The sequence below is a fragment of the Silene latifolia genome, chromosome 7, assembly GCF_048544455.1.
Source record: "Silene latifolia isolate original U9 population chromosome 7, ASM4854445v1, whole genome shotgun sequence".
Lineage (NCBI taxonomy): Eukaryota > Viridiplantae > Streptophyta > Magnoliopsida > Caryophyllales > Caryophyllaceae > Silene > Silene latifolia.
In genome coordinates this window covers 611,119-631,581 of record NC_133532.1, presented here as the reverse complement: position 1 = coordinate 631,581, position 20,463 = coordinate 611,119, and the positions used below count along the sequence as shown (strand labels likewise).

General features: G+C 42.0%; 1 non-coding gene across 1 annotated transcript; it reads left to right on the top strand.

Annotated features, from left to right (window-relative positions):
- Positions 1–17,713: 17,713 nt before the first annotated feature.
- LOC141593457 (small nucleolar RNA R71) lies at positions 17,714–17,820 on the top strand. The gene has a single exon (XR_012521538.1). It is a non-coding gene; the product is annotated as a small nucleolar RNA R71 (small nucleolar RNA).
- The last annotated feature ends 2,643 nt before the right edge of the window (positions 17,821–20,463 follow it).

The following is a 20,463-nucleotide window of genomic DNA, read 5'->3' as shown; positions in this document are numbered from 1 at the left end:
ATGATTCCAATAATAAAGCAAAGAATAAAAGAAGTACTTGATGCTTGATTGAGAGGTTATCAATATCCAAATGATAACCCAAATAATCTTCAATTACCCAAAATAAAGGATGAACAAGAGAGAGATTAAGGAAATAAAACTTGTATTAAAACTTGATTAAATGTTGAATACAAGATTAAAGAGAGATTTGATTGATATTAACTACACTAAAGATTGCTAAGAAGAACATGCTCTTCTAATTAGACTAATGGGGTATTTATAGTGGGGATTAGGTACATAAATTAGGGTTTACTAAGGGCTTAAATGGCGATTAAGTCCTTGAGGAATCGCTGGTCTCTAGGGAGACTCCGGTCTCTTTTTTGCCGGTCTTAGAAAAAGATGTGCATCCTTCCTTGAAGCTTGTAGAAGACGAAATGAAACTGTCTGGGAATCCGGGCGTTTTTGACACGGGACGGGCGGATTTGGGAGCTTCTGGACGGACGTCCAGAGGGTAAAGATGGGCGTCTTCTGGAGGTTCTGCCCGGGCGTCTTGTGGAGGAAGACGCTCGGATTGTGGTGGTGGACGGGCATCTTCAAGGCAATCCGCACGGATTGTCAGGCAGTTTCTTTCCTTCTTCTTTTCTTCCTTTTTCTTCATAAAATCCTTGAGGATTTCCTCGGGGATGCAAGGATCTTTTCTCATCATTGCCCATCTACTATAGTATGTACAAAGGCCTTCTAATCTTGTCTCTCCTTGATGCTTGGTCATTGAATTCAATCAATTTAGCCTCATTTTGCCATGAAAATGCAAGGTTTGCACTCCTTTCCTACCAAGGACACAAAACCTCAAAGAATATGCAAAACAAAGAACTAAAGACAATAAATGACCCGGCCAAATATGCACTAAAAAGCATGGGAACAAGGCTAATTCGGGGACTAAATATGCTCTAATTATGGTCACATCAAATATCCCCAAACTGAACCTTTGCTCGTCCCGAGTAAAGAGGTAACAAAGACTAGGACCATTATTTAAACTAACCTAATAACATAGCCGATATGAGACAATTAGCGGGTCTCACTCCGCCCCTTCAACTCACAACAAGACAACCATGAGGTAGGATGTCTTCTTGCAAGGCAAGGTGGGTCTTGCCAAAATGGCGACACATCCAAACATTAAGCACACAAAATCAAGTAGTGGATGCATCTACAAAAGAATAGCCACTTTCCTCATCTAAGTGGCGGAAATTATTTACAAGGGAAGCAATTCAAGGGTACACATTCCTTCATAGATGCAATTTTTTCAAACTACTAAGCCTAGAAGGATACCAATAAATCACCTCCAAGTTGTGTCAAGTTAGGGTACCTTTGTCCTCAATCGTTAAATGGCTTTGTCAAGAGTAGACTCCCTATGGTGTTAGAAACCTTGGAGGATTGCGGAATTCCCCCTCTTGCCTAGACAAGAAGAAGGGTCGTCCCCTCTCTACCATGCACAAAAATGGATACGATGGATAAAGGGATCGATAGTATTTGAGTTTCACTTTGGGAGTTTGCTTTTGTTTTTGTTTTTCCCCCCAATTTCTCGTGGCATATAACATTTGAGAACACTTTCTTTTGCCATTTGTTTTTGATTTTTGGCATTTCAACACTTGACAACTTTCAACTTTTCTTTGCATTTCTTTTGAACATTTTCAAAGTCACCCCATATGTAGTGAGGGTGGCTTATATTTGAAGCTTTATGAGTTCTATTTTTTTTTGCTCCTCTTTTCATTTGATGCATTTTTGCAAACTTTCTTTCACTTTTCATTTCATTGAACTCAAATTGATTTCTTTTTGTGCCCATTCCCTTTCATGACAAAAATGTGGTAGAACATGGATGATGGATGGATGCATAGTTTCAAGGGTCACCTTGGAATAAACGGTAGCCAAGGAGTTATCACACCACAAGGTACTCTTGACTAGGCCTTAATCCATGGGTCAAAGAATACTAGCATGACACATCCTAGGGTGTTTTACAAGTATTCTAAAAAGTGAAGTCTTAAGAAGAAAAAGCATCTACTAGGGCCTATATACACTTGTCAAACTTCCCAAGTAGACGGTTTCGCAAAATTTTTCTAACATGCAAACTACATGCCATGATGCAACTAGCATATAAACATCCTAATGTAAATGATTCTACCAACTAATATGACATATAAACTAAATGCAAGTCTTAAGTTCACATTGTTATACCGCATCAATCAAAATAAAGCCACATAGTCATTAACATAAAGAGGAAAAAGGAGATTGGAAAGATCATACCATGAGGTCTTCAATATCCTATGTCTCGGATGTGGCGTAGTCGATCAATGTGAACAAGGATAGAACAAATACAATATATACAACAATATATACATGACTACACTACAAAGGAAATGAACTTGTTTTTGGATTTTCAAATTTTCAAATTTTTATGGTTTTTTAAAATTATTGATTTTTTTTGGATTTTTGAATAAAAGCTAAGTTAGAATTCCCCATCCCCACACTAATATGGGCATTGTCCTCAATGGCCAAAATAATGGGAAATTATGCAAACATGATGCATGAATTCTACACTAAATGCAAGCTATACTAATCTACACTACATGATGCATGGGTTTTTGTTTATGACGGAGAGCGTAATTTATATTACCTCCCGTTGCGTATGTATGTACTTCCCCAAACCGAGATAGACATTATTTCTAATGTCCTAAAGTTGGGGTAGTTCATGCACACAAGATGCAATGCATGAAACTAAATTTGTCATTTTGGATTTTCAAAAGTGGGAACAATGAAAAAAGAACACCTCAATGGGGCCGAGGTGTTAGTCCTCTATGTTGCTAGGACTCTCCAACCATGATCAAGATAAAATAAATAAAACAAAGAAAGAAGTAGACAAACCTAAAGAGGGTAGGAGCCTCCAAAGCTTGCTAGTCTTCCATCATATCATCATTGTCATCATCTTCCTCAATAGAAGTGGACTCATCACCACTTCCCTCTTCACTTCCTTGCTCACTTCCTTCATCATCATCTTCTTCTTCATTAGCCTCTTACTCTTAATTTACCTCTTCATCAATGCTTTCATCAACAACCTCATCACCGACAACCTCATCGTCACCCGGTCTCTCACCCCTAGATGCACTTGGAAAGAAGACTTCCCTATCCGCCCAACTAGGCAAAGGACATGAAGGATCAAGTAGTCCTTGCCTAGCTAAATGAAGGAGGGGTGGATATTGGGCTAAGTAGGTATCTTCCCGATCCTTAAAAGCTTGTTTGTGCATCTCTTGCATAAGTAGAGTCATGTAGTCATTGCTTGTTTAACACCTTCAGGTTTGAACTCTTGATACTTGAATGGATAGGGTGGTGTGACAATGGAGGAGGAGGGCATTTCAATTTTACCCCTTTTTTGACGGATGATGTATTCGGCTTCTTTTGAGAGGGGAAGAAGGTAGTTGGTCCGATGGACACTCAAACGGCATATCTTGGAAGGCAAAGTAAAAGATGTAGCCTCATTGGCTAGCCACCCATATTTGGTGTGAAGAGGGTTATGAGTGACCCACTTGTACTTGTTAATCATGGCATCCATGTCAATGAGATGACCCCCCTTTTTCGCCACATACTTGCTATCCTTGTTGAAATTCGGATCAAAGTACTTAGCAAAAGAGTGACTAGACCTCCATTTACAATAAAAGTGGTGCCTTGCTTTCCACAATTAGCTTTGAGCCATCTTTCCACTAAAAGACTTAGAGAATTGTAAGGCTTGGTGAATTCCCTTCTAATATTTAAGGCCGACTCAAGTAGAACACAATCGAGCTTGGTAAAGTGGTTAGTGTCTTTTCTTGCAATGATAGTATTCCCGATGACCTTTTGCCACACTCTAATGCCCGGATGGTGGACTAATAGAGCGCGACTAGCATGATAGTTCTCAAATTTCCTCCCAGAAATCGCCTCCCAAAGAGGAGCGGGGTCATACTTTTCGGGATTCTTGTAATAACTAGGTGAATCACTAAGACCAAATACTTTACCCAATTCATCAAAGGTGATGCGCCTACTCACATTAGCAAGGCGGAACTCGATGTTTTCTCTAGTCTCTACCTTAGTAACTTTCAAAGAACTCAAGAATTCTAAGGTAAGGGAGGGGTATGTCAATTCTCTTGTAGCAAACAATTTTCCCAACCCCATGGCTTCAAAGAAGGCTTTTGTTTGTTCAAGGACACCCAATTTGTTCAAGGCATCTTCACATATGAATTTGGTGGGTAGAAAGGATTTCCTAGCATACTTGGCAAATGTATCCCTATGTGAGTTAGAAATGAAAATTACCTCCGGATAGTTTGATAATTGAGAAATTTCCGGAGTTGTTGATGTTGTTGCTTCCAAGGGAGGTTGTTATTGTTGAACTTCCAAGTTTGAACTAGCTACCACCATAGCCAATGAGGCTTTCTTTGCTTGAAGACATTTTTGTCTTGTTGAGAGTGCATTTGCCTTAGGTGCCTTTGTTGATCCTTTTGTTCTTGCCATTGATGATTATACCAAGAAAAGAGTGAAAATCTTCAATTTCCAAGTATACCCAAATCGATTTTAAGATGAAAGGCTTTGCCTTTGTAATTCAAAAATCGACTCAAAGGTTGAAGATTTTGGTGCTTGGTTTGATTTTTGTTGGAAGAGGAGTGATTAATTTTTGTTAAAAGGAAGTTTGGATTTGATTTTGTTGAATTTGGTTGAGGAAATCTTGTTTTGGTGATGGAGAGGATGAGGGTTTTGAGTTTTGGGGTTTATGGGTAGTGTTTTGAATGAATGAATGAAGAAATGAATGTGGGAGGGGGTATTTAAAATACCCAAAAATTTCAAAAATTGTAGGGGAAGATGGGCGTCTTTCCTTCGGGACGCTCGGATTCTGCCTATTTTGGGTTCAGGATTCTCACCTAAAGACGGGCTTCTTTCAGCAAAGACGCTCGGATTCTTTGATTGCAGGACGAGCGTCTTCCTCTGAAGATGGGCGGATTCTTAGACAGCAAGCTTTCTTGTTTTTCACAGGCAAAAAGATGGGCGTCTTCCTGCAAAGACGGGCGGATTTCTGAAGACGAGCGTCTTCTCTACCAGGACGCTCGGATTCTTCGACAGTCCCAAAATTTCAAATTCTCAGTTAAAATGGACGGCCGGATTCTGGCAAAGACGGGCGTCTTTCCTGAAGACGAGCGGATTCCCTGGAAGATGCTCGGATTCTCCCTGTTTTACCCGGATTCAGTTCCATCCGTGCACTTGCATATCCTGTGTCATTTTTCATTCTTCAAATCCCGTGTTCTTCATTGTAGGGGCACTACTAAGGCATGAATAGTCTAGGCAATTGCTATCCCCACACTAAGCTAAAGCACTACACATCAATTAAATCATTAGTCCCTCCCTCACTTCTCTCAAAAATGATAATTATCTTGATCAAAGCATAAAAATCCAAAAATGACAAAAATGCAATGTAAGAATTAAAATGCAAGTTAGGGAGTTAGAAATATTTACAAATGGTGGTTTAGGGAGGACTCCACCAAACTCTCATCCTTAGTCAGATGTCATGGGGGCATGTCCAAGGTGTTGTTGATGTTGCTCAACACCTTGAAAATGTAGTCAAAAGCTTGTTCATTATCATGATAAAGATCTTCAATAGACCTTTGCCGTTGTTGTCGGTCTTTATCGATAGCAATACCAATATAGGGATTGAAAATCCCTTAAAACTCATCGTCCCAAAGACCACAAACTTCATCTACTTGATCACTAAAGATCTCTTGAGTTGATAGAGACAACTGTCCCATTTCCTTATCTTGGCCAATGAGGCCATCCTCTTCATTGCTTGACTTTGGTGAGCTTTTCAAGCTCTCTTTGTTACAATTCATTTGGTCTTTGAATGGAGCATCATCAATTTTCTTCTTCCATTGGAATTCCGACTTCTTCCTATCATCCTTCCGGCTATAATGATCAACCATAAAACATGGTTCATGCAAACGGGGAGCTCTCATGGTCTTGTCAAGATTGAAAGTTATGCTCTCATCTCCCACTTCTAGAGTGAGCTCTCCATGCTTCACATCAATCACCGCACCCGCGGTGTGTAAGAAAGGTCTTCCTAGAATGATTAGAATGTTGGAGTCTTCTTCCATGTCAACAATGACAAAGTCCACCGGGATGAAAAATTTCCCAACTCTTACGGGAACATCTTCCCATATCCCTAATGGTGTCTTCGTCGATCTATCGGCCATTTGGAGTGTGATATTGGTGCATTTAAGCTCTCTCATCCCCAACCTTTTACTCACTGATTACGGCATAACACTCACACTAGCCCCTAGATCACATAAGGCTTTGTTGATCGTGGTGTCGCCAATGGTACACGGTATTGAGAAGCTTCCCGGATCTTTGAGTTTTGGAGGTGAAGTCCCTTGAAGTATTGCGCTACTCACCTTAGTGAAGGCGATAGTCTCAAGCTTCTGGATTGACTTCTTCTTTGTGAGGATGTCTTTCATGTAATTTGCATAGGCCGGCACGTGATTGATTAATTCCGTGAAAGGAATCGAGACTTCCAAATTCTTCACAATTTCCATAAATTTTCCAAGTTGGTCATCAAATTTGGGCTTGGCTTGACGACTCGGAAAAGGAAGGCTAATCACAATGGGCTCCTTCTCCTTGACCTTGTCTTCATTTTTGTTTGAAATTTTATCTTTTGATGGTTCTCCATCCTTGGAGTTTTGCACAATTTCTTCTTTGTCACTATCTTCCACAACTTAATCCTCAACTTGCTTCTTTGGTGCTTCATACCTTGTACCACTCCTCAAGTGAATGTCTCTAACCGTTTCATGTCTTGGGGATTACTTTGAGGTGGTAATTGCCCCTTTTGTCTTTGTGAGCTTGAAGATGCTAGTTGAGTCAATTGGGTTTCCAACATTTTGGTGTGAGCTAGGATGTTGTTAATGGTGATTTCCTTTGCTTGACTATTTTTTTGCATTTGAATGAAAAACTCTTCTTGATTCTTTTGCATTTGGAGGACCGCTTTTTGAACATCAAAACCTTGGTCATTTTTTTAATACCCGTCCTTTTAGAGACCCTTTTGACCAGCGTTGACTAACCTTGGGAGCGGTAATAGTTCTTAGAAGTGCGTGCCAACGCTATCTTGGGTTACGAGTTATGGGTGATACTCGATAGAGTAGAGGCTACTCGATCGAGTAGCGTGGTTACTCGATCGAGTAGGGGGTCACTCGATCGAGTATGTGGGGTACTCGATCGAGTACCGGGTTTTCAGCGAGGGTTTTTAATCGCGTTTTGTTAAACCCGCAAATCATTTCTGCCTCATTACTTCAATCCTTTAGTCTCCTCTTTCCCTTCCCTTCACCATAAAACCTCCATGGAAGCCTTTTGAAGGTTCTTGTGCCTTGGGAGAGCGTAACTTCAGTCGGGTAGCAGCCTTTTGCCAAGTTTCTCCTTATAGGTATGTCGTTATCATCATCCGTATCCTTGTCTTTGCAGTTAGGGTTTGCTTGATAGTAATAGATGATTGTGTTGTGGTTATAGGCAATGCTTGATTGCTACCTCTACCTTAACACCCCGGAGACGCGATCGAGTTACTTGGCAGAGAGAGTGTCATCTACTTTGACACTCAGGAGTATGCATGAGATGGCGTACACTCAGGGGATTGGGACCGAGGGACCGCATCCGGTGTGGGGGAGTGGAGTCGGGGACTATAGTAGGGTTTTCCACTCTTACGGGGTGGATCAGTCAGCTTGGGGGACGCCTCAGTCCTTTTCTTATGGTGGCTTGACCCCATGGTACGTAGGTCCTAGAGCTGGAGCGGGGGTTGATGCGGGTATCGGGTCATCGGGAGCGGGCACCTCGAGAGGTGATGTTGGTGGTGATGAGGTGATGGAGGAGGAGCAGCAACAGCAACAGGAGTGATACTCCTATTCTTTTCCTTGTGTTCGGTTGATGGTAGTCGTCGTTAGTTATGGTAGTTGTTGGTTGTTAGAACTTTTATTTCTCGGATTTGTATGCTTGGCCATAAGACCGAATTTACTAGTATGACTTTGTTGCAGGATTTTGAGAGTCGGGAAGTCATTCCGACTCAAGTGACCTGTGTCGAAAGGGTAGTGATGTTGTCGTGTTTCCGTATCTTGTGCTTTGAGTAAGGTGAGTTGAACTTCGGAGACGAAGTTCTTTTTAAGGGGGGAAGACTGTAATACCCGCCCTTTTAGAGACCCTTTGACCAGCGTTGACTAACCTTGGGAGCGGTAATAGTTCTTAGAAGTGCGTGCCAAAGCTATCTTGGGTTACGAGTTATGGGTGGTACTCGTAGAGTAGAGGCTACTCGATCGAGTAGCGTGGTTACTCGATCGAGTAGGGGGTCACTCGATCGAGTATGTGGGGTACTCGATCGATTACCGGGTTTTCAGCGAGAGTTTTTAATCGCGTTTTGTTAAATCCGCAAATCATTTCCGCCTCATTACTTCAATCCTTTAGTCGCCTCTTTCCCTTCCCTTCACCATAAAACCTCCATGGAAGCCTTTTGAAGGTTCTTGTGCCTTGGGAGAGCATAACTTCAGTCGGGTAGCAGCCTTTTGCCAAGTTTCTCCTTATAGGTATGTCGTTATCATCATCCGTATCCTTGTCTTTGCAGTTAGGGTTTGCTTGATAGTAATAGATGATTTTGTTGTGGTTATAGGCATTGCTTGATTGCTACCTCTACCTTGACACCTCGGAGACGCGATCGAGTTACTTGGCAGAGAGAGTGTCATCTACTACTTGACACTCAGGAATATGCATGAGATGGCGTACACTCAGGGGATTGGGACCGAGGGACCGCATCCGGTGTGGTGGAGTGGAGTCGGGGACTATAGTAGGGTTTTCCACTCTTACGGGGTGGATCAGTCAGCTTGGGGGACGCCTCAGTCCTTTGCTTATGGTTGCTTGACCCCATGGTACGTAGGTCCTGGAGCTGGAGCGGGGGTTGATGCGGGTATCGGGTCATCGGGAGCGGGCACCTCGAGAGGTGATGTTGGTGGTGATGAGGTGATGGAGGAGGAGCAGCAACAGCAGCAGGAGTGATACTCCTATTCTTTACCTTGTGTTCAGTTGATGGTAGTCGTCGTTAGTTATGGTAGTTGTTGGCTGTTAGAACTTTTATTTCTCGGATTTGTATGCTTGGCCATAAGGCCGGATTTACTAGTATGACTTTGTTGCAGGATTTTGAGAGTCGGGAAGTCATTCCGACTCAAGTGACCTGTGTCGAAATGGTAGTGATGTTGTCGTGTTTCCGTGTCTTGTGCTTTGAGTAAGGTGAGTTGAACTTCGGGGACGAAGTTCTTTTTAAGGGGGGAAGACTGTAATACCCGCCCTTTTAGAGACCCTTTGACCAGCGTTGACTAACCTTGGGAGCGGTAATAGTTCTTAGAAGTGCGTGCCAAAGCTATCTTGGGTTACGAGTTATGGGTGGTACTCGATAGAGTAGAGGCTACTCGATCGAGTAGCTTGGTTACTCGATCGAGTAGGGGGTCACTCGATCGAGTATTTGGGGTACTCGATCGAGTACCGGGTTTTCAGCGAGGGTTTTTAATCGCGTTTTGTTAAATCCGCAAATCATTTCTGCCTCATTCCTTCAATCCTTTAGTCGCCTCTTTCCCTTCCCTTCACTATAAAAACTCCATGGAAGCCTTTTGAAGGTTCTTGTGCCTTGGGAAAGCGTAACTTGAGTCGGGTAGCAGCCTTTTGCCAAGTTTCTCCTTATAGGTATGTCGTCATCATCATCCGTATCCTTGTCTTTGCAGTTAGGGTTTGCTTGATAGTACTAGATGATTGTGTTGTGGTTATACGCATTGCTTGATTGCTGGATATGTCGTATGTTGGCATGGATTGGTTGCGGTTGCTTAAAGGTAGGTTCGCCTACTCAGTTCTGTAGATAGTCTAGTGTGTCGACTGTTGTGTCGTTGTTGTTGTTTTGTGGTTGTGTTTGTGTGGCAGTGTATATACGGTTGTTGGTCGTGTTGTATTGCAGCGGTTGTTGATTGTGTTTGTTTGTCCCTGGCTCTCGAGATGCGTTCTCGGCTGAGTGGAGTCACTTGCGGGAGTGGCTTCACGCCCTAGTTTTGCCCTCCGTGGAACCCGCCAAGGGAGGGGATGTGCACATTAATAGGACAGGGTTATCGCTCGGTGTGATGAGCGGGGCTTAGCTGGGAACGGCTGCGGTCCCCCACTGGCAGGGCTGGTCCAGTGGACAGTCGGTGACGGAGATTGATTGGAGTGGGTGTGATTGTGTGTGTGACTGATTGTGTTGTGTTGTATTGCTAGATGTCGTTGGTTTTTCCATGTCTTATCTCAGTACTGACCTTGTGTGGTTGTCTTGTTGTTTTATGTGTCTGCCGTGATCCCTTATGGTGAGCAGTCTGCTTAGCAGGTGTTGATGTCGTTGATAGCTGGAGTCCGGGCAGGGATGAGTCTTCACGAGATTTGATAGTAATAGCGAGTGGCTTTTGAGTTGTATCTTTTATATCGTCAGTTAGTTTAAAATCACTTGTAATATAACATAATAGTTCTTTTATCGACGTTTGATTATTACTGTCCTCGGGCAACCGAGATGGTAATGCCCTTATATGCTAAGGAAGGCCTAGCTAAGGCTCCTCTGAATATGGGGGGTGTTACAAAGTGGTATCAAAGCGACGATTTTGGAACCTGTAACCAATGAAAATATTGAACGTAGTGAGTCTAATAAAATGAACCTGTTGTATGTATAATGGGAGCCCCGCAGATGCTAGATTTCGGGTGAGTAGGCGCCCTCATTTCAAAATCTTGGCCCCATGGTACTTAAGCCAGTCACAAGGTATGGGAATGTGGAGTCCGTGTGTATATATGTGATGTGTATGTTACTTTTGTCGGAGTTATTTGTGGTCGAGTCTTTGTTAATGTAGAGACGGGCATAGTGGTTGCGATTGGATGGTGTATAGTGATGAATTGGCATGATTAGTGAGCTTATACGATGATTACGAGAACGTGACAAGAGTTTATTTGATAGAAATGCGTGAAAATGTGAAAGTATATGCCGTAATATGAAGGTGATCATGTTAGTGTTTACTTCAGGTTGTTAATAACGGTAATTATGTTCGAGTTTATAAGCCCTACCGTCATTACAATGATGATAGTTATAGAATTGTTGAGTTATAATATGAGACATAGCATATAGTAATGCATATGCTTTGTTAAGTGGTTGCACCTTTCCGCTACGTGACGATCGATTTATGAAGAATGATTTGCTTATGATTGAATTTGGAACATGATAGGCCCTAATTTGCCATGTAGAGTTTGCATTTATATGACATAAGAAAGAATGAATTAACGTTAATTATATGTTTCATGTTGATGTGAACACGAGTTTGGTAGTAATGTGGTAAGACAAGTTTAAGTGTGGTATGATGACGTGATTATGCTTTTGAATGACTCGGTAGCAGGTAAACCGAGTTGGGTAATTATTGTAGCGTATTAGGACATAAAACTTATTTGTTGAGACGATATGGTATGCTTGAGTAATAATGGTAATGCGTGATCGAGCATGATAACCAGTGACGAATCCGAACTTAGTTTGGAATCGACACGCGATATTGGTTTTTGCAGGAATCTTCAATCTACTTCGTATTTCTGACCGTGTACCTAACTTTACTCGACTTTGTGCGAGTGCTTACTAGACCGAGTAGACCTCACTCGATCTAGTTAGGAAGCTATGACGTCGGGATGTGGAAATTTTCTGCAGATACTCGACGAAATAGCGCATACTCGATCGAGTAGAGGGCACTCGATCGAGTACCCTAGACACTCGATCGAGTAGGTTACTGTACAGTGATTCTTACTGGTTTCTTAAAACCCTTATTTCTTCATACTCTCCTCATTCCTTCTTCTTTATTTCGACCGATAACCTCTTATAACCCTCAAAAGCTTTCATAATCTTGTAGTGTGGTGATTAATTTGGGTTGTTTCTTCTTATTTGTTTACATTCTTTTACTTTCCTACTTAATCAAGGTATGATTTCTTCCCTATTTACATGTTTTTATGCTTTTAAAGTTGTTGGGATGAGGGTATATCTGAAATTTTCGATTCATATGTATAATTTATTGCTTTTAATTGTTGTAATATGATTCACATGCTTCCCTTTCATGAATGTTGGTGATTAATTGCTGTAAAATAGGCTAGAAATTGCCGATTTGTGGGCCGAAATTTTCATGAATGTTTGATGATGAAATTGAGTACTACATGTTGTATATACCTTGTTGAAAGTTGGATATTGGTGATTTTTGTCTTAAAACTTGCCTTAAAACTCTGTCTTAAAAGTGCCCCAAATTGAAATTCGTCTTCTATATTTGAAAGTTTGGTGTTGCATATGATTGTTTAAGTAAGGGTAAACTTCAACATGGTAATGGTGATGTTAATTGATGGTGAATATACCCAAGTAGTTACAGCTGTAGAGACCGTCTGACAAGTCTAACTGAGTTGTTTTGTTTCTAATATTGAAGGTTGATGATGATATGTCCTAAATTACTTTTCTATGAGCATATACAAATATCTCGCATGTTATTAAAGCATATGTATAGAATAGCATTTGAATCATGCTAGGGTGTTAGAATGGGTTGAGTAAACCATGTATATCATGCTAAACCTTTCACAACTTTTGGATATGAGTTGCTATGAACTGAATTATATAAATATATCAAATTGGGAACTTGTTGGTGACGTGAGTACCTAGCTTGGCATTCAAAGTTTAATTGTACGAATTACGTGCTTTACATGTCTATACAAGTTTGGTTTAAGTTATATGTTGAAACAGATGCCGAGACTGAACATAGGGACCCGATAAAGCAAAAGGGGGAGGGCTTCACAGCCTGAGACTGGGTAAGGGAGTGGACCCGTGGTACCCGCGGTACCGGAGTACCCTTCTGTAGTGTTTGTAGATTTTAAACAGAGAGAGCGTTTTGTGGTTTTGCAAAAACGCAAAATGATGCCAACGAGGTGTGTAGATACCACACTTTTGGAGGATTTGGGAATAGAGATGGATGTCCGTCACATATTTGAGACCTTGGGCTTTACGGGGTTGTACCGGCTGAGGAAACATTCCTACCCTTTTCTTACTTTGGAGTTTATGAGCTCCTTTAGTTATGACCCAGCTGCCCAAACCGTTGAGTTTCGGTTGATGAACACAAGTTTCTTGCTTACTATGGACCTTTTCGCTTCTCACCTTGGGTTGGCCAAGCCTCCCAAGGATTCTATCACTGATATTCCTGCTGAGTGCGGTGTCTGCCGCCTAATGCCTTGTCTTACCGGAAAGCCAGCTCCCACCTCAAGCAACATGCTGATTAATGATGTTCATCATGTTACATTGAGGATCTTTCTTCGTTCTCTTTCGAACCTCCTTTACGATAGACCGGATATCAGTAAACTGAACAATCATGAGGTGTTGCTTATGATGTCTTACCTCAACCCGGAGCGGACCGAGAGGGTGGTCTTTAATGCTCCTTCCATCGTCTGCGCTAGCCTTGCTTTGATGGCTACGACCACTTCCCGGTACTTGAGTTGCGGCGCTATCACCACTCGGTTAGCTGAAAAGCTAACCACCTTTGAGGCTTTTTCCGAGTATGTTCCTCTGGCTACACCGGTGCCTATTATGGACCGTGACTACTACCTCGACCTGAAATGGTTGAGAACTTTAACTAATGGCAGCCTTGCTTGGAGGGTGTGGGGCATGAGCTGGATGAAGATTCCGGCTCCTGAGCACCTCCCACCGACATAGTCGTTAGACCCGGTGGTCATAGCTGTGGACTTCGATGAGGAGGAGGAGAGTGATGACGTTCCTCGACAGTTGAGGACGTACCTCATTGATGACATGATTCTCCAGGTCATGCCCGAGCCGAAGAAGGGGGAGAACGTGGCGGTAGTGGAGGAGAGGCCTAGGTTGGGGAGAGGACCCCGTCGAGTGAGAGAGAGGACCGCTGAGACCAGACCAAAGCCGGTAGCACCACCACAGCAGCACCCTTTTCCGTGCTACCCCTACCTTGACACCCCGAAGACGCGATCGAGTTACTTAGCAGGGAGAGTGTCATCTACTTTGACACTCAGGAATATGCATGAGATGGCGTACACTCAGGGGATTGGGACCGAGGGACCTCATCCGATGTGGTGGAGTGGAGTCGGGGACTATAGTGGGGTTTTCCACTCTTACGGGGTGGATCAGTCAGCTTGGGGACGCCTCAGTCCTTTGCTTATGGTGGCTTGACCCCATGGTACATAGGTCCTGTAGCTGGAGCGGGGGTTGATACGGGTATCGGGTCATCGGGAGCGGGCACCTCGAGAGGTGATAGTGGTGGTGATGAGGTGATGGAGGAGGAGCAGCAGCAGCAGGAGGAGTGATACTCCTATTCTTTACCTTGTGTTCGGTTGATGGTAGTCATCGTTAGTTATGGTAGTTGTTGGTTGTTAAAACTTTTATTTCTCGGATTTGTATGCTTGGCCATAAGGCCGGATTTACTAGTATGACTTTGTTGCAGGATTTTGAGAGTCGGGAAGTCATTCCGACTCAAGTTATGCGACGATTATGTATATATACATGTGGGTTATGACAGGTTTTCCATAAATTTGACCTGTAGGTACTCGACAGAGTACCCCACACTCGGTCGAGTAGCTGCAGGTATGACATAATTGACGCATTCTGATCTCAGAGTTACTCGATCGAGTAGCTAAGACACTCGATCGAGTAGCGGGCACTCGATCGAGTACCACTACATACTCGATCGAGTAGCACTGTTACAAGAACTTTTCGAAAATTAAAATTGTTTAATTTTTATATAATTGCATGTTTGATGTTTAACATGGTTATTAAGGAGTAGTAACATGTTTGGACCGTTCATTTAAATTGTTGGAGGTCGTGCTTGGTTTTAAAGGTGTATTTGCAACGAATAGTGAAGTTGTAATTATTCTAATTACATTCGTTTTACATCCGTTTTGTCCACAACTTATATTTCACCGAATGTTATATACATACAAATTCAAAGGATACGCTTAACATGTTTTCTCGACGGCGGCTAGTTATTCGGGTGATTTGTGCATGTTTTCTAATTTAATGAGTATATGATTCGTGAGTAATGTCCATAATAAATAAAATAAGGTTTTGATTTATGTTACGATGCAAGTAATAGGTAATATGTGTGGTATTTTGGTGGTGAACTTCGGGGACGAAGTTCCTTTTTAGAGGGGAAGAGTAATGTCGCAAAATAAAAAGGCTGAGGAAAAGGCTGATTTCGAGATTATGTTGTTGTTCGTTTAAAATGTTTTGTTGTTTATTTACAAAGTTTTCTTTTACTTTGGTCACTTTGATTGTATGAAGTTGTAATTGGTTACTTTAGTTCGTTGAGTAATTCATGCGTCGAAGTGGAAGTTGATAGTCGTTGTGCCATGTGTCGTAATAGAATCGCGTTGTTGAGTAACATGGTAGTATGGTCATGCGGCATGTTGATATGAGATGTGTTTTGCGTTGTTGGTGGTTACTAAGTGATAGTGTAAGTTTGTGGTGTGTTAAGTATTTCAAGTAATATCTTGTATGAGTCGACCTATATAGAGTGACAGTTGATGATGATGACATAGGGGAATGGTATTTCGGGGGAGTAGTGACCTGTGTCGAAAGGGTAGTGATGTTGTCGTGTTTCCGTGTCTTGTGCTTTGAGTTAGGTGAGTTGAACTTCGGGGACGAAGTTCTTTTTAAGGGGGGAAGACTGTAATACCCGCCCTTTTAAAGACCCTTTGATCAACGTTGACTAACCTTAGGAGCGGTAATAGTTCTTAGAAGTGCGTGCCAAAGCTATCTTGGGTTACGAGTTATGGGTGGTACTCGATAGAGTAGAGGATACTCGATCAAGTAGCGTGGTTACTCGATCGAGTAGGGGGTCACTCGATCGAGTATGTGAGGTACTCGATCGAGTACCGGGTTTTCGGCGAGGGGTTTTAATCGCGTTTTGTTAAATCCGCAATCATTTCCGCCTCATTCCTTCAATCCTTTAGTCGCCTCTTTCCCTTCCCTTCACCATAAAACCTCCATGGAAGCCTTTTGAAGGTTCTTGTGCCATGGGAGAGCGTAACTTGAGTCGGGTAGCAGCCTTTTGCCAAGTTTCTCCTTATATGTATGTCGTCATCATCATCCGTATCCTTGTCTTTGCAGTTAGGGTTTGCTTGATAGTAATAGATGATTGTGTTGTGGTTATAGGCATTGCTTGAATGCTGGATATGTCGTATGTTGGCATGTATTGGTTGCGGTTGCTTAAAGGTAGGTTCGCCTACTCAGTTTTGTAGATAGTCTAGTGTGTCGATTATTGTGTCGATTGTTGTGTCGTTGTTGTTGTGTTGTGGTTGTGATTGTGTGGCAGTGTATATACGGTTGTTAGTTGTGTTGTATTGCAGCAGTTGTTGATTGTGATTGTTTGTCTCTGGTTCTCGAGATGCGTTCTCGGCTGAGTGGAGTCACTTGTGGGAGTGGCTTCACACCCTAGTTTCGCCCTCCGTGGAACCCGCCACGGGAGGGGATGTGCACATTAATGGGACAGGGTTATCGCTCGGTGTGATGAGCGGGTCTTAGGTGGGAACGGCTGCGGTCCCCCACTGGCAGGGCTGGTCCAGTGGACAGTCGGTGACGGAGATTGATTGGAGTTGGTGTGATTGTGTGTGTGACTGATTGTGTTGTGTTGTGTTGCTGGATGTCGTTGGTTTTGCCATGTCTTATCTCAGTACTGACCTTGTGTGGCTGTCTTGTTGTTTTATGTGTCTGTCGTGATCCCTTATGGTGAGCAGTCTGTCTTAGCAGGTGTTGATGTCATTGATAGCTGGAGTCCGGGCAGGGATTAGTCTTCACGAGATTTGATAGTAATAGCGAGTGGCTTTTGAGTTGTATCTTTTATATCGTCAGTTGGGTTAAAATCACTTGTAATATAACATAATAGTTCTTTTATCGACATTTGATTATTACTGTCCTCGGGCAATCGAGATGGTAATGCCCTTATATGCTAAGGAAGGCCTAGCTAAGGCTCCTCTGAATATAGGGGTGTTATAATTTTTTTGATTGTATGGAGTTTGATTTAGGTAACCTTGGTTTTGGTTGTAAAAGGGTCTTTGATTTTAGTTTCTCATGGGAGGTGGGGTGTATGTTGGTTGAGGGTTTTGAACATTTTGGCTTTTGTATGAGAGATTTGGATGGAATTTGGTGTCTTCATTGTAATAGTTTGAATAAGGGGTTCCACTCTTGTATGCTTGGAAAGCATTCACTTGTTCATTTGTTCCCCTACATTCACTTTGGTCATATCCCAAAGTTCCACAATTCTCACATATCCCACTTGGGATTGATGAAGATGCCGTCATGGCATTAACATGATGCTTTGGTGATTTTGAGGCTTCTTCAAGTCTAGCCATAGCTTTTTCAAACTTCAAATTGATGGTATCAATGTGAGCACTATGTTGAGCACCCAATTGAGTAATGGAGTCCACTTCATGCTTTCCTCCTTTAGTAGCCTTGCGAGGTCTACTATATTGTGAGTTATGGACCGCCATTTCCTCAATTTTGTTCTAAGTTTGATTGTCAACAACTTCGGTGAACATTCCATTTGATCCCATGTTGAGAATGTTCCTTGAATCTTCATAAAGACCGTTCCAAAATTGTTGTACCAAGAACCACTCGCTAAGTCCATGATGAGGACATGAGCGACAAATTCCCTTGAATCGCTCCCAAGCTTCATACAAAGATTCCTCATCTCTTTGATTAAAGCCCGTAATTTGAGCTCTTAGCATGTTAGTCTTTTCCGGTGGATAGAACTTTTTGTAGAAAGCTAGAGCCAACTTTTTCCAAGAATCAATTCCGAGAGTAGCCTTATCAAGGCCTTTAAACCATTGTTTCGCGGTGCCAATTAGAGAAAAAGGAAATAAGACCCATCGAATTTGGTCTTGAGTTACACCGGTTTGAGAAATCGCATCACAATAGTCACAAAAAGTCTCCATATGAGAATGAGGGTCTTCACTTGGCATCCCCCCAAATTGGCTTCTTTCGACTAATTGGATAAATGCGGATTTGGCAATAAAATTTCCGGTTAAGTGTTGTGGTGTGGGAGTACCATTGGGTAGGTTCTCCTCGGTGGGTACAGAATTTGATGAAAACTTAGGCATTGTGGATTGATTTTGTGTTGGATTTTGTGTTGGGTTCTCCTCGCCTTCTCTTGCAAAAGGGTTGAACTCAATAGTATTTGGTTGAATATCTACAACCTCACCAATACCTCTCAAAGTTCTCCTAGCAAGTCTTCTATTGGTTGTCAAAGTCCTTTTAATTTCGTGATCAAAGGGTAACAAGTTACCTTGTGATCTTTCTAGACATGCAAAATATCAAACAACTCGAAAACAATTAGAATAAACCTTGAGGACTTTTACTTCCCCAAGGCAAAGAAAGACACAACTAATAACAATGTAAGAAAATCTAAATCAAGTTAACACCGTCCCCGGCAACGACGCCATTTTTGGTTGTGTTCCCTCGGGTTTAGTTTTATGTACTTGTCGTTAGGAGCACCTAGACCAAAACACAATTTATAACTTCATCAACAACTCTACAATTAGTAAAGAGGCAAGTAAAAGTCGGATCCCAAGGGACGGGAATTGAAATGAGATTTCTATTGCAACTAGTGGTGTCTAAGGGTGTCACAATTGGGGATTGAAGTAGAAGATCACTAAACTAAATTGCAATGAAAGTAAACAAGCAAGATGAATAAAAAGGGGTGTAAACAATTGATAAAAGGCACTAGGGTGTCATGGGGTCATAGGGGATTCATAGGAATTGATCATACAAACATATTCTCAAGTTATAAGCATGCAATTATTGTTGTGATGGATCGAGTTGGTTTATATCTTACAATCCTAGGAAAGTTTGGGTCCCGGAGCCGAATCGATTAGATTGTACAACACCTAAAAGTCGACTTAATCTTCCCTACTCAACAAAATGCATGGTCTAATGATACTCGAGTTGGTTTATGTCTTACAAGTCTCATTGAAAAGATAGGTGATGGATAAAAAATGCAAGGATTCATAGGCACACATTTCATCAAACATAACATGTGCATAAGTTGAGATCACAACAAGCAAGCAAATAAACTATGAAAGCATATTAATTTAAGCATGAATCATTCCCCATGTTGGTTTCCCCTAATTACCCATTAACTCTAGCTAAGGAAACTACTCACTCATTATCATGTTGAACATGCTAGCAAGGTTGTCAATCATACCAACAAAGTGAAACATGATGAATAAATGAAAGTGATTAACAATAATTAAAAAGGGATTAAGAGAATTATACCTACTAATGATTCCAATAATAAAGCAAAGAATAAAAGAAGTACTTGATACTTGATTGAGAGGTTGTCAATCTCCCAATGATAACCCAAATAATCTTCAATTACCCAAAATAAAGGATGAACAAGAGAGAGATAAAGGAAATAAAACTTGTATTAAAACTTGATTAAATGTTGATTACAAGATTAAAGAGGGATTTGATTGATATTAACTACACTAAAGATTGCTAAGAAGAACATGCTCTTCCAAGTAGACTAATGGGGTATTTACAGTGGGGATTAGGTACATAAACTAGGGTTTACTAAGGGCTTAAATGACGATTAAGTCCTTGAGGAATCGCCGGTCTCTAGGGAGACTACGGTCTCTTTTTTGCCGGTCTTAGAAAAAGATGTGCATCCTTCCTTGAAGCTTATAGAAGACGAAATGGAACTGTCTGGGAATCCGTGTAACACCCCGACCCAAACCGGGTCGGGAGCGGTTACTTATGATAGCTCATCAGGCTGTGTACATGGCCCACAGATCAACACAAATCCTTTATAGCGCATTTTGTCCTCACTCATGCGCATCCCGGAAACCTTCCCAGGAGGTCACCCATCCTAAGACTACTCCCAGTCAAGCACGCTTAACTTTGGAGTTCTTTCGCATGGATGACCATAAAAGAAAGTGCACTTTGTTGATATGAGTAGTACTTCCAATCCCTTTAAGCACTAGTCATTTAAGCCTATCACTGGACCTCTTCAATTACCGTGGGGTGTTACAATCCGGGCGTTTTTGACACGGCACGGGCGGATTTGGGAGCTTCTGGACGGTCTTTCAGAGGGTGAAGACGGGCGTCTTCTGGAGGTTCTGCCCGACGTCTTGTGGAGGAAGACGCTCGGATTGTGGTGGTGGATGGGCGTCTTCAGGGCAATCCGCACGGATTGTCAGGCAGTTTCTTTCCTTCTTCTTTTCTTCCTTTTTCTTCATAAAATCCTTGAGGATTTCCTCGGGGATGCAGAGATCTTTTCTCATCATTGCCCATCTACTATAATATGTACAAAGGCCTTCTAATCTTGTCTCTCCTTGATGCTTGGTCAATGAATTCAATCAATTTAGCCTCAT